Source organism: Momordica charantia, assembly GCF_013281855.1.
Source record: "Momordica charantia cultivar OHB3-1 chromosome 3 unlocalized genomic scaffold, Mcharantia_2.0 BLBB01000003.1, whole genome shotgun sequence".
Taxonomy (NCBI): domain Eukaryota; kingdom Viridiplantae; phylum Streptophyta; class Magnoliopsida; order Cucurbitales; family Cucurbitaceae; genus Momordica; species Momordica charantia.
In genome coordinates, this window is record NW_028275161.1 from 20,385,002 (window position 1) to 20,398,062 (window position 13,061).

General features: G+C 22.9%; 1 protein-coding gene across 1 annotated transcript in view; it reads left to right on the top strand.

Annotated features, from left to right (window-relative positions):
• The first annotated feature begins 1,868 nt into the window (after window positions 1-1,868).
• The window catches only part of LOC111010771 (uncharacterized), a 29,326-nt gene continuing 18,133 nt past the window's right edge, over window positions 1,869-13,061 (top strand). Inside the window, exons 1-6 of the mRNA XM_022284309.2 lie at window positions 1,869-2,126; window positions 2,235-2,313; window positions 2,409-2,532; window positions 2,683-2,803; window positions 2,921-3,056; window positions 3,458-3,502. The gene's annotated coding sequence lies outside the window, so the exon portion shown is untranslated. The remainder of the gene's footprint in view (window positions 2,127-2,234; window positions 2,314-2,408; window positions 2,533-2,682; window positions 2,804-2,920; window positions 3,057-3,457; window positions 3,503-13,061) is intronic.

A 13,061-nucleotide genomic window follows, 5' to 3' on the forward strand; every position in this document is an offset into this window, starting at 1 on the left:
ATATCTTGAATTTACTCTGGACATCTTTTACAGGCCCACTAAAACAATTTGTTTTATAAATTATTCTCTTATTGTATATTCTTACATGTGACGTCACAAGTGCAATGATTTGTTATCTAAAAAAAATAATGACTGGATCTTAAATTTGGGAGTTGAGAAATTAGATATTAATCCCATATTGGTGACATGATTTTTATTAAAATTTAACTTTTTAGGAAAAGTTTAAATCATATTTTAGTTTTTATTGCATTTAAAATTTGTACTTAAAACTGTTTTACAAAATGCTATATGTAATTAGTTCATAAGTTTTTCTATTTTAGTAACTTTTTTTAGTATAAATTCGAACGATGACCCCTCGATCAATGTTAATTATGGCTGAGTTAAGTTTATGTTAATAGTAACTATTAAATTTTCTAACCTATTAAGTTTTGTTTTTTTTTATACCACTGCAAAATTATATAATTCTTGAGATATTTTGTTTTAATATATAAACTTTGAAATAATAGTTGGTTAAAACTTAAGAAAAAAATTACACTAAATTTGTTTTATAGTCCATGTGTTAAATAATTTAAATAAAAACTAAAATTATTTTGTAGGCAGAGTCTAAGAATTAAAACACAATATCTAGAAATGAAGTTCATTTCTTTCGGGGTAACATTTGGGGCATGTGATGAAAGTAATTAAAAAGATTTTGGATGAACAAGTTGAAACTCTATAGCCGTCAATAGCCGTCGTTTAGGAGATTAAAATATTCCTTAAAAAAAACTAAAATATTGCAATTTTTGGAACAACTAGCCCTCTTTGCTAAGTTTTTATGTTCTAAAATATATTTATTTTCTCGCCATTTCTTCAATATATTTTAAAGAATGACTTATTCATCAACACTAAACAATTTTATTAAATGAAATTCAATAAACAAATCGAGAGGGGTTTAAACTTCATGATGACCACTTACTTTAAGAATTAATTCTCATGTCATTCTTGTCACCAAATATGTCAGGGTATCTCGTGAAATTAGTCTAAATGCACACGCTAGTTGGTCCACACACTCACGGATAAAAAAAATAATAAATAATTTTTTTAAAAAAATGATCATCACGTGCTTTTGTCAAAATTGCACAAAATAACCTTGTACCAAAATTCTTAAAATTTTTCCTTGGTGTTTTTCAAAATTCGTACAATTTTTAGTAGGATTGTTAATAGTCCAAATCTAATATTTTAATGTACTAAAAAAAATCAAATATTGTATTAATAATTAGGAATAAAGAAAAAGATATTACATCACGGATCACTTCGTGATGTAATATCTTAGTATTTTCATTTCTTACCTCTTCATACAGTACTCCATTATTATATATAATATAACTGCATTTTTGGTGACTTGGGTAGAAATAATTAGGAACAACTGAACAAATATTTCCATAACTTTTAACTTGTTTACGAATATGATATCATTTTATTTCATTAAAATATAGGAATATAATATATGTTTATTGATTTATTTTAATTGTCTTTTGTCTCTTACTCTTTTCTCTAACCTTACGATTTATTTTCTTTTAGAAAAAAATTAATCTTCTTTAAAATTTGTGTCTCTACTTTTTTTTTTAAAAATGTGTGTTATTTCTATATTCTTAACTTTGATCCTTAAATTTTAAAGATATTTTATTAATTTTAAATTCTGGTAAAAAATTTTAAAATAAGCAAATAAATTTCTCAAAATAATGTTTTAAAAGTATAATAATAATAAAAAAAACAATAAAATAATAGAAAGTATAATATATTTGTTTTAATAAGTTGTAAAAAATCATTCTTAAAAAATCTGTATTTGAAAAGATACGATTTAGAGAAAAGAAATCCTGTGTGGGCCCTCTTCTGCGTAACGCATTCTTTTGGCGCGGCCTCTGACACTCTGTAACGACTATTTTGTACTTCGTCTCTTCATATTCTCTTTTCTTTCTTCGCAAGAATACATCGTCTCTTCTTCACTTCTCTTTTCTTTCTCCCCAAGAATCCATTTTAGTCTCTTAATTTTTATTTTTCGATGCCTATTCTGCGTCTGATTGTTTCTATGGCTGTGGAGGAAGAACAGCAGAAGAGATTCAAATCGTAATTTTGGTCAAAACTAGGTACGAGATCATCATTTGAAGAAAGAAAATCTAAAACCCTTTATTTTCGACTATTTTCTCCCTTGTCTAGTGTCTAATAACTTCGATTGTTCATGGCTCGTCACTTAGTTTGATTGTTGATGGCGGTTGAGGCAGAAGGAAGATCCAAATCTAAGGAACAGGTCTAGTACTTGAATTTTTGGTCAAGGTATGAGATGAAAACATTTCTGATTTAATTATTTTTAGTTCTATTTTCGAGATTTTTTTCCCTGCTCCTTTTTTAACCACACTTTTCCTCCATAGATGTTGCCCATGGCTGCGGAGGAGCAGACAACCAAAACAATGTAGTTTCGTTTATGGCTTTTGGGGCAAAAAGAGGATTCAAATCGAAGAGAGAAGTCGTAGTTCCTGAAATCTTTGTCATAAGGTACGTATGAAATTTTTGTGGGGGCACTCTTTCTGTTTCGTCTCTTCATATTATGCGTCTACGGAATTTCGAAGTCGATCGTCTCTCTCTCTGTCTCGAAATCGATCGTCTCACTCTCTCTTCTTCACTTCTCTTTTCGATCTTTCTCAGAATTCTGAATTAGCTCTGCTTATTCATGGGGTTCGACCGATATGGAGGAGAAACGTACGCTTCTTCATGGCTGTGGAGGCAGAAAGGAAGACATCCTAATCGTAATTTCGGTCAAAATTAGGTACGCGATATCATCATTTCTGATGGAATATAATAATCACAATAAAGAAATAAATTGGATCATTAGTTGTGAAACTGTAGTGAATTAATTGTTACCTCTGTAACGTACTCTGTCTAGGGATAGGGGTTTGCTCTGATTGTTCATGGCTGTGGAGGAGAAACGAAACGGAGGTAGTTTGATTGTTGGTGGTCGTGGAGGCAGAAGGAAGATCCAAATCTAAGGAAGAAGTCTAGTACCTGAGATTTTGTTCAAGGTATGACTCGATGAACATTTCTGATGACTTAAATGATTAGGAAAGAAAATCTAGAATCGTATGAGATGAACATTTTTTACGACTAATTAACTATCAGTTTTGTGTTTGTGTAACATGTTATTAGACTTTTATGATTTTATTTTTTATTTTTTGACAAATTTTATGTCAAACATGTCTCATGTTTAAAAGGTCTCTGGTTCATTTTACGTTTTTTAAATTCATGAAACTGTTTGGTGTCTAATAAATAATAATATTCTAATAATTCAATTTTATTTCTGATAAATTTAAATTGAAAGTAAAAATTTATTAATAGTATTAGACACAATCTAATTTAACCTTATAAATATTATGAGTTTTCTGTTAAAACTATTTATCTTATTATGGTCTTCTCTCTCTGTTAGGAATAACATTGTATATGGTGCCTCCTCATAGGATATGTGATCCGGGTACGTCTCTATGACTTGTCTTTCTGTATATTTAAGAATTGGATTGCATCATTTATATACCATACCATATGCCTGCTTAATTATTATTATTTTTTTATTTTTATAAAAATATATATGCTGCTTACTTTATTCATTTTCACTCTTTCTAGTTTCTATCTCTTTTTGTTCCAAAATTTTTTTACCTCTCAATTTGTTTCTTATTAAGATTTTTGCCCCAAGCTCCTTACAATTTTTTTCTCTAATTTTTTTTATAACTATTTTCCATTTTTTTTCCTCCCTCTGAGCCTCTCTCCATCTAACTCTTTTTCTCTCTAAAATTTGTTACCTCAAAATTTCTCCAAAATTTTTTACCTCTTTATTCTCTATGATGTGTTTCTCTTTAAAAGTTTTGTCCCTCTCTTTTAGACTTTTTTTTTTGTTTGTTTAATTTTTTTACCTCTCTCACTTTCTCTATAAAAATTTTTTATCATCCTTTCCAACTTAATTATTTTCTCCATAACTCTTTTTTCTTCTAAATTTTTTAATCTCTTTATATTTTTCTCCAAACTTTTTTCTCAAACCTCTTTCTAATTTTTTGTTTTTTGAAATTTATTTGTGATTACAAAATCTTTTTGCAAATATTATTAATTTTTCTTCAAATTATCATCTTTATCTCTTTTCAAAAGTATTTTACAATTTCGAACTTTTTCCTCTCTTTATTGTTGGTAATTTACTCTCTAAAATTTTTCTCAACCTTTTTCTAACATTTTTTTAAAAAAATTTCTTCTTTTTTTCCTTCTAGTTTTATAACTTCTTCTGTCCCAGAATGTTTTTTCTTCCAAATCTTTAACTTTTTTTTTAACTTTTAATTTTGTTTTTCTTCTCTCTCAAAATTTTCTCAACCTCTTTCTAATTTTGATTTTTTGAAACTTACTTATGATTAAAAAAATCTTTTTACAAATATTTATTCATTTTTCTTCGAACTTTCTTCTTTATCTCTTTTTAAAAATATTTTGCAATTTCAAACGTTTTCCTTTCTTTATTTTTTGGTTGTTTACTCTCTAAAAATTTTGTCAACCTTTTATAACATTTTTTTTAATTTTCTACTTTTTTTTCCCTCTCATTTTATAACTTATTCTTTCCAAATTGTTTTTCCTTTCAATATTTTTCTTCCAAATGTTTAACTTTTGTTTTTTTACTTTTAATTTTGTTTTTCTTCACTCTCAAACTTTCTCAAACTTCTTTCTAATTAATGTTTTTTAAAATTTACTTGTGATTAAAAAATCTTTTTGCAAATACTGATTTTTCTTCCAAATGTTTAACTTTTTTTTTACTTTTAATTTTGTTTTTCTTCTCTCTCAAAACTTTCTCAAACTTCTTTCTAGTTATTGTTTTTTGAAATTTACTTGTGATTAAAAAATCTTTTTGCAAATACTTATTCTAACAAATTTTATTAAAAATTTTCTACTTTTTTTTCCTCTCGTTTCATATTTTCTTCTTTCCAAAATGGCTGTTCTTTTCAAGTTTTTTCTTCCAAATCTTCAACTTTTCTTACTTTTAATTTTGTTTTTCTTCTCTCTCAAAACTTTCTCAGAACTCTTTCTAATTTTTGTTTTTTGAAATTTACTTGTGAATAAAAAATTTTTTTGCAAATATTTATTCATTTTTCTTCAAACTCTCCTCTTTATCTTTTTTTAAAATATTTTGCAATTTCAAACTTTTTCCTCATTATATTTTTGGTTATTTACTATCTAAAATTTTTCTCAACCTTTTTCTATTTTTTTTTAAATTCTACTTTTTTTTCCTCTCCTTTTATAACTTCTTCTTTCATAAAGGTTTTTCTTTCAAGCTTTTTTTTCCAAATCTTAAACTCATTTTACTTTTAATTTTTTTCTTCAAACTTTCCTCTTTTATCTCTTTTTAAAAATATTTTGCAATTTCAAACTTTTTCTTCATTATATTTTTTTTGTTATTTACTCTCTAAAATTTTTCTCTAACCTTTTTCTAACATTTTTTTTAGTTTTTCTACCTTTTTTCATCTCGTTTATAACTTCTTTCCAAAACGTTATTCATTTCCAGCTTTTTTCTTTTCCAAATCTTTAACCTTTTATTTTTAATCTTCATTTTTTTTATCAAAACTTTTCAAACCTCTTTCTAATTTTTGTTTTTTGAAATTTACTTGTGATTAAAAAACTTTTTTGCAAATATTTATTTATTTTTCTTCATACTTTCATCTTTATTTAAAAAAATATATATTTTGCAATTTCAAACTTTTTCTTCTCTTTATTTTTGTTATTTACTCTCTAAAATTTTACTCAACCTTTTTCTAAGATATTTTTAAAAAATTTTCTAATTTTTTCCATCTCGTTTTATAACTTCTTGTTTCAAAAATGTTGTTCTTTTCAAATTTTTTCTTTCAAATGTTCAAATTTTTTACTTTTAATTTTGTTTTTCTTCTCTCTCAAAACTTTCTCACACCTCTCTCTAATTTTTTTTTTTAAAATTTACTTGTGATTAAAAAATCATTTTGCAAATACGTATTCATTTTTCTTCATACTTTCATTTTTTTTTCTTTTTTTAAAATATTTTGCGATTTCAAACTTTTTCTTCTCTTTATTTTTGGTTATTTACCCGCTAAAATTTTTCTCAACCTTTTTCTAACATATTTTTTAAAATTTGTCTATTTTTTTTGCCTCTCGTTTTATTTAACTTCTTCTTTCCAAAATGTTTTTCTTTTCAAACTTTTTCATCCAAATCTTCAACTTTTTTTACTTTTAATTTTGTTTTTCTTCTGTCTCAAAACTCTTTCTAATTTTTGTTTTTTAAAATTTACTTAGTGATTAAAAAATCTTTTTGTAAATATTTATTCATTTTTCATCAAACTTTCTTCTTTTATCTCTTTTAAAAAATCGTTTGCAATTTCAAACTTTTTCCTCGTTATATTTTTGGTTATTTACTCTCTAAAATTTTTCTCAACCTTTTTTCTAACGTTATTTTTTTTTAAATTTTATACTCTTTTTTTCCTCTCCTTTATAACTTCTTTCCAAAATGTTTTTCATTTCAAGTTTTTTTTTCCAAATCGTTAACTTTTTTACTTTTAATTTTGTTTCTCTCTCCAAATTTTATCAAACATCTTTATATATATTTTTTTAGAAATTTATTTGTGATTAAAAAATCTTTTTGCAAAGTCTTATTCATTTTCTTCAAACTTTCATCTTTATTTCTTTTTAAAAATATTTTACGATTTCGAACTTTTTCCCCTCTTTATTTTGGTTATTTACTCTCTAAAATTTTTCTCAACTTTTTCTATCATTTTTAAAATTTTATACCTTTTTTTCATCTCGTTTATCACTTCTTCTTCCGAAATGTTTTTCATGTGAAGCTTTTTTTTTCCAAATCTTTAACTTTTTATTTTTTATTTTTATTTTTTTTCTTTCAAAACTTTTCAAACCTCGTTCTAATTTTTGTTTTTTGAAACTTTTTGCAAATATTTATTTATTTTTCTTCAAACTTTCATCTTTATTTCTTTTTAAAAATATTTTGCGATTTCAAATTTTTTATTCTCTTTATTTTTGGTTATTTACTCTCTAAAATTTTATTCAACCTTTTTCTAACATATATTTTTAAAAATTTTCTACTTTTTTTGCTTCTCGTTTTATAACTTCTTGTTTCCAAAATGGTGTTCTATTCAAGGTTTTTCTTTCAAATGTTATTCATTTTTCATTTTTCAATACTTATTCATTTTTCTTCAAACTTTCATATTTTTTTCTTTTTAAAAATATTTTGCGATTTCAAACTTTTTCTTCTCTTTATTTTTTGTTATTTACTCTCTAAAATTTTTCTCAAACTTTTTCAAACATAAATTTTAAAAATTTTCTACCTTTTTTGCCTCTCGTTTTATAACTTCTTCTTTACAAAATGTTTTTCATTTAAAGCTTTTTCTTCCAAATCTTCATATATTTTTACTTTTAATTTTGTTTTTCTTCTCTCTCAAAACTCTTTCTAATTTTTATTTTTTGAAATTTACTTGTGATTATAAAATCTTTTTCAAATATTTACTTATTTTTCTTCCAATTCATCTTTATTTAGTTATAAAAATATTTTGCGATTTCAAACTTTTTATTCTCTTTATTTTTTGTTATTTATTCTAAAAAATTTTAATCAACCTTTTTCTTACATATTTTTTAAAAATTTTCTACTTTTTTTGCTTCTCGTTTTATAACTTCTTCTTTCCAAAATATTTTTCTTTGAAATTTTCATATTTTTTTACTTTTATTTTTTTTCTCTCACAAAACTTTCTCAAAACTCTTTCTTATTTTTGTTTTTTGAAATTTATTTGCGATTAAAAAAATTTTTCGCAAATATTTATTCATTTTTCTTCAATCTTTCTTCTTTACCTCTTTTTAAAAATATTTTGCGATTTCAAACTTTTTCCTCTCTATATTATATTTTTTGGTTATTTACAGTCTAAAATTTTTCTCACAAATTTTCTAACATATATTTTTTTAAGAATTTCAACTTTTTTTCCTATGGTTTATAACTTCTTCTTCAAACATGCTTTTCATTTCAAGTTTTTTTTTCCAAATCTTAAACATTTTTACTTTTATTTTTTTTTCTTTTCTCTCAAAACTTTGTCAAACCTCTTTCTAATATTTGTTTTTAGAAATTTACTTGTGATTAAAAAAATCTTTTTGTAAATTTTTATTCATTTTCCTTCAAGCTTTCTTCTTTATCTCTTTTTAAAAATATTTTGTAATTTCAAACTTTTTTCTCTTTTTATTTTTGGTTATTTACTCTCTAAAATTTTTCTCAACCCTCTTCTAACAAATTTGTTTAAAATTTTATAATTTTTTCACCTCTCGTTTTATAACTTCTTCTTTCCAAAATGTTTTTCCTTTCAAGCTTTTTCTTCCAAATCTTTAACTTTTTTTACTTTTAATATTGTTTTTCTTCTCTCTCTCAAACTTTCCCAAAACCCTTTCTAATTTTTATTTTTTGAAATGTACTTGTGATTATAAAATCTTTTTTCAAATATTTACTTATTTTTCTTCAAACTTTCATCTTTTTTTTATAAATATTTTGCTATTTCAAACTTTTTATTTTCTTTATTTTTTGTTATTTACTTTCTAAAATTCTTCTCAAACTTTTTCACACGTATCTTTTAAAAATTTTCTACTTTTTTTGCCTCTCGTTTTATAACTTCTTCCTTCCAAAATGTTTTTCATTTCAAGCTTTTTCTTCCAAATGTTCAACTTTTTTTAATATTAATATTGTTTTTCTTCTCTCTCAAAACTTTCCCAAAACTCTTTCTAATTTTTATTTTTTGAAATTTACTTGGGATTATAAAATCTTTTTTCAAATATTTACTTATTTTTATTCAAACTTTCATATTTTTTTTCTTTTTAAAAATATTTTGAGATTTCAAACTTTTTATTCTCTTTATTTTTTATTATTTACTCTCTAAAATTTTTCTCAAACATATCTTTTTAAAATTTTCTACTTTTTTTGCCTCTCGTTTTATAACTTCTTCCTTCCAAAATGTTTTTCATTTCAAGCTTTTTCTTCCAAATGTTCAACTTTTTTTAATATTAATATTGTTTTTCTTCTCCCTCAAAACTTTCCCAAAACTCTTTCTAATTTTTATTTTTTGAAATTTACTTGTGATTATAAAATTTTTTTTCAAATATTTACTTATTTTTATTCAAACTTTCATATTTTTTCCTTTTTAAAAATATTTTGAGATTTCAAACCTTTTATTCTCTTTATTTTTTATTATTTACTCTCTAAAATTTTTCTCAAACATATCTTTTTAAAATTTTCTACTTTTTTTCTTCTCATTTTATAACTTCTTCTTTCCAAAATGTTTTTCATTTCAAGCTTTTCTTCCAAATCTTCAACTTTTTTTAATATTAATATTGTTTTTCTTCTCTCTCAAAACTTTCCCAAAACTCTTTCTAATTTTTATTTTTTGAAATTTACTTGTGATTATAAAATCTTTTTTCAAATATTTATTTATTTTTATTCAAACTTTCATATTTTTTTCTTTTTAAAAATATTTTGAGATTTCAAATTTTTTATTCTCTTTATTTTTTATTATTTACTCTCTAAAATTTTTCTCAAACATATCTTTTTAAAATTTTCTACTTTTTTTCTTCTCGTTTTATAACTTCTTCTTTCCAAAATCTTTTTCATTTCAAGCTTTTTCTTCCAAATCTTCAACTTTTTTTACTTTTAATATTGTTTTTCTTCTCTCTCTTATAACATTCTCAAAACTCTTTCTAATTTTTATTTTTTTTAAATTTACTTGTGATTATAAAATCTTTTTTCAAATATTTACTTATTTTTCTTCAGACTTTCATCTTTTTTTATTTTTAAAAATGTTTTGCGATTTCAAACTTTTTTCTCTTTTTATCTTTTGTTATTTACTCTATAAAATTTTTCTCAAACTTTTTCAAACATATCTTTTAAAAATTTTCTACTTTTCTTGCCTCTCGTTTTATAACTTATTCTTTCCAAAATGTTTTTCATTTCAAGCTTTTTCTTCCAAATCTTCAACTTTTTTTACTTTTAATATTGTTTTTCTTCTCTCTCTCAAAACTTTCCCAAAACTCTTTCTAATTTTTATTTTTTGAAATTTACTTGTGATTATAAAATCTTTTTTCAAATATTTACTTATTTTTATCCAAACTTTCATCTTTTTTTCTTTTTAAAAATATTTTGAGATTTCAAACTTTTTATTTTTTTTAGTTTTTGTTATCTACTCTCTAAAATTTTTCTCAAACATTTCAAACAAATCTTTTAAAATTTTTTTACCTTTTTTCCTCTCGTATTATAACTTCTTCTTTCCAAAATGTTTTTCATTTCAAGCTTTTCTTCCAAATCTTCAACTTTTTTTACTTTTAATAATGTTTTTCTTCTCTCTCTCAAAACTTTCCCAAAACTCTTTCTAATTTTTATTTTTTTAAATTTACTTGTGATTATAAAATATTTTTTCAAATAATTACTTATTTTTCTTCAAACTTTCATCTTTTTTTCTTTTTAAAAATATTTTGAGATTTCAAACTTTTTATTCTCTTTATTTTTTGTTATTTACTCTCTAAAACTTTTCTCAAACTTTTTCAAACATATCTTTTAAAAATTTTCTACTTCTTTTGCCTCTCGTTTTATAACTTCTTCTTTCCAAAATGTTTTTGATTTCAAGCTTTTTCTTCCAAATCTTTAACTTTTTTTACTTTTAATTTTATTTTTCTTCTCTCTCTCAAAACTTTCCCAAAATTATTTCTAATTTTTATTTTTTGAAATTTACTTGTGATTATAAAATCTTTTTTCAAATATTTACTTATTTTTCTTCAAACTTTCATCTTTTTTTCTTTTTAAAAATATTTTGCCATTTCAAACTTTTTTCTCTTTTTATTTTTGGTTATTTACTCTATAAAATTTTTCTCAAACTTTTTCAAACATATCTTTTAAAAATTTTCTACTTTTTTTGCCTCTGGTTTTATAACTTCTTCTTTCCAAAATCTTTTTCATTTCAAGCTTTTTCTTCCAAATCTTCAACTTTTTTTACTTTTAATATTGTTTTTCTTCTCTCTCTTAAAACATTCTCAAAACTCTTTCTAATTTTTATTTTTTTAAATTTACTTGTGATTATAAAATCTTTTTTCAAATATTTACTTATTTTTCTTCAGACTTTCATCTTTTTTTATTTTTAAAAATGTTTTGCGATTTCAAACTTTTTTCTCTTTTTATCTTTTGTTATTTACTCTATAAAATTTTTCTCAAACTTTTTCAAACATATCTTTTAAAAATTTTCTACTTTTCTTGCCTCTCGTTTTATAACTTCTTCTCTCCAAAATATTTTTCATTTCAAGCTTTTTCTTCCAAATCCTCAACTTTTTTTTACTTTTAATATTGTTTTTCTTCTCTCTCTCAAAACTTTCTCAAACCTCTCTCTAATATTTTTTTAATTTATTTTGAGATTAAAAAATCTTTTTTCAAATATTTATTCATTTTTCTTCAAACTTTCATCTTTATTTTTTTTATTAAAAATATTTTGCGATTTCAAACTTTTTATTCTCTTTATTTTCGGTTATTTACTCTCTAAAATTTTCTCGACCTTTTTCAAATATATTTTTTAAAAATTTTCTACTTTTTTTTGCTTCTCGTTTTATAACTTTTTCTTTCCAAAATGTTTTCCTTTTCCAACTTTTTCTTCGAAATCTTTAAATTTTTTTACTTTTAATTTTGTTTTTCTTCCCCCTCAAAACTTTTTCAAAACCCTTTCTAATATTTGTTTTTCGAAATTTACTTGTGATTAAAAAATCTTTTTGCAAAGTCTTCTTAATTTTTCTTCAAATTTCATCTTTATTTTGTTTTTAAAATATTTTGCGATTTCAAACTTTTTTCCCTTTTTATTTTTGGTTATTTACTCTATAAAATTTTTCTCAGCCCTTTTCTAACAAATTTTTTTAAAATTTTATAATTTTTTTTGCCTCTCCTTTTATAACTTATTCTTTCCAAAATGTTTTTCCTTTCAAGCTTTTTCTTCCAAATCTTTAACTTATTTTACTTTTAATTTTGTTTTTCTTGGCATTCAAAACTTTCTTAAACCTTTTTCTAATTTTTGTTTTTAAAATTTACTTGCGATTAAAACAGCTTTTTTCAATACTTATTCATTTTTCTTCGAACTTTCATATTTTTTTCTTTTCTAAAATATTTTGCGATTTCAAACTTTTTCTTATTTACTCTCTATAATTTTTCTGAAACTTTTTCAAACATATCTTTTAAAAATTTTCTACTTTTTTTGCCTCTCGTTTTATAACTTCTTCTTTCCAAAATGTTTTTCATTTCAAGCTTTTTCTTCCAAATCTTCAACTTTTTTTACTTTTAATATTGTTTCTCTTCTCTCTCTCAAAACTTTCCCAAAACTCTGTCTAATTTTTATTTTTTGAAATTTACTTGTGATTATAAAATCTTTTTTCAAATATTTACTTATTTTTCTTCAAACTTTCATTTTTTTAAAATATTTGTCAATTTCAAACTTTTTATTCTCTTATTTTTTTTTGTTTACTCCCTAAAATTTTTCTCAAACTTTTTCAAACATATCTTTCAAAAATTTCTACTTTTTTTTTACTCTCGTTTTTTAACTTCTTTCCAAAATGTTTTTCATTTCAAGCTTTTTCTTCCAAATCGTCAACTTTTTTTACTTTTAATTTTGTTTTTCTTCTGTCTCAAAACTTTCCCAAAACTCTTTCTAATTTTTATTTTTTGAAAAATACTTGAGATTATAAAATCTTTTTTCAAATATTTACTTATTTTTCTTCAAACTTTAATCTTTTTTTCTTTTTAAAAATATTTTAGGATTTCAAACTTTTTATGCTCTTTATTTTTCTCTAAAATTTTTCTCAAACTTTTTCAAACATATCTTTTAAAAATTTTCTTCTTTTTTTGCCTCTCGTTTTATAACTTATTCTTTCCAAATGCTTTTCATTTCAAGCTTTTTCTTCCAAATCTTCAACTTTTTTTTAATTTTAATATTGTTTTTCTTCTCTCTCAAAACTTTCCCAAAACTCTTTCTAAT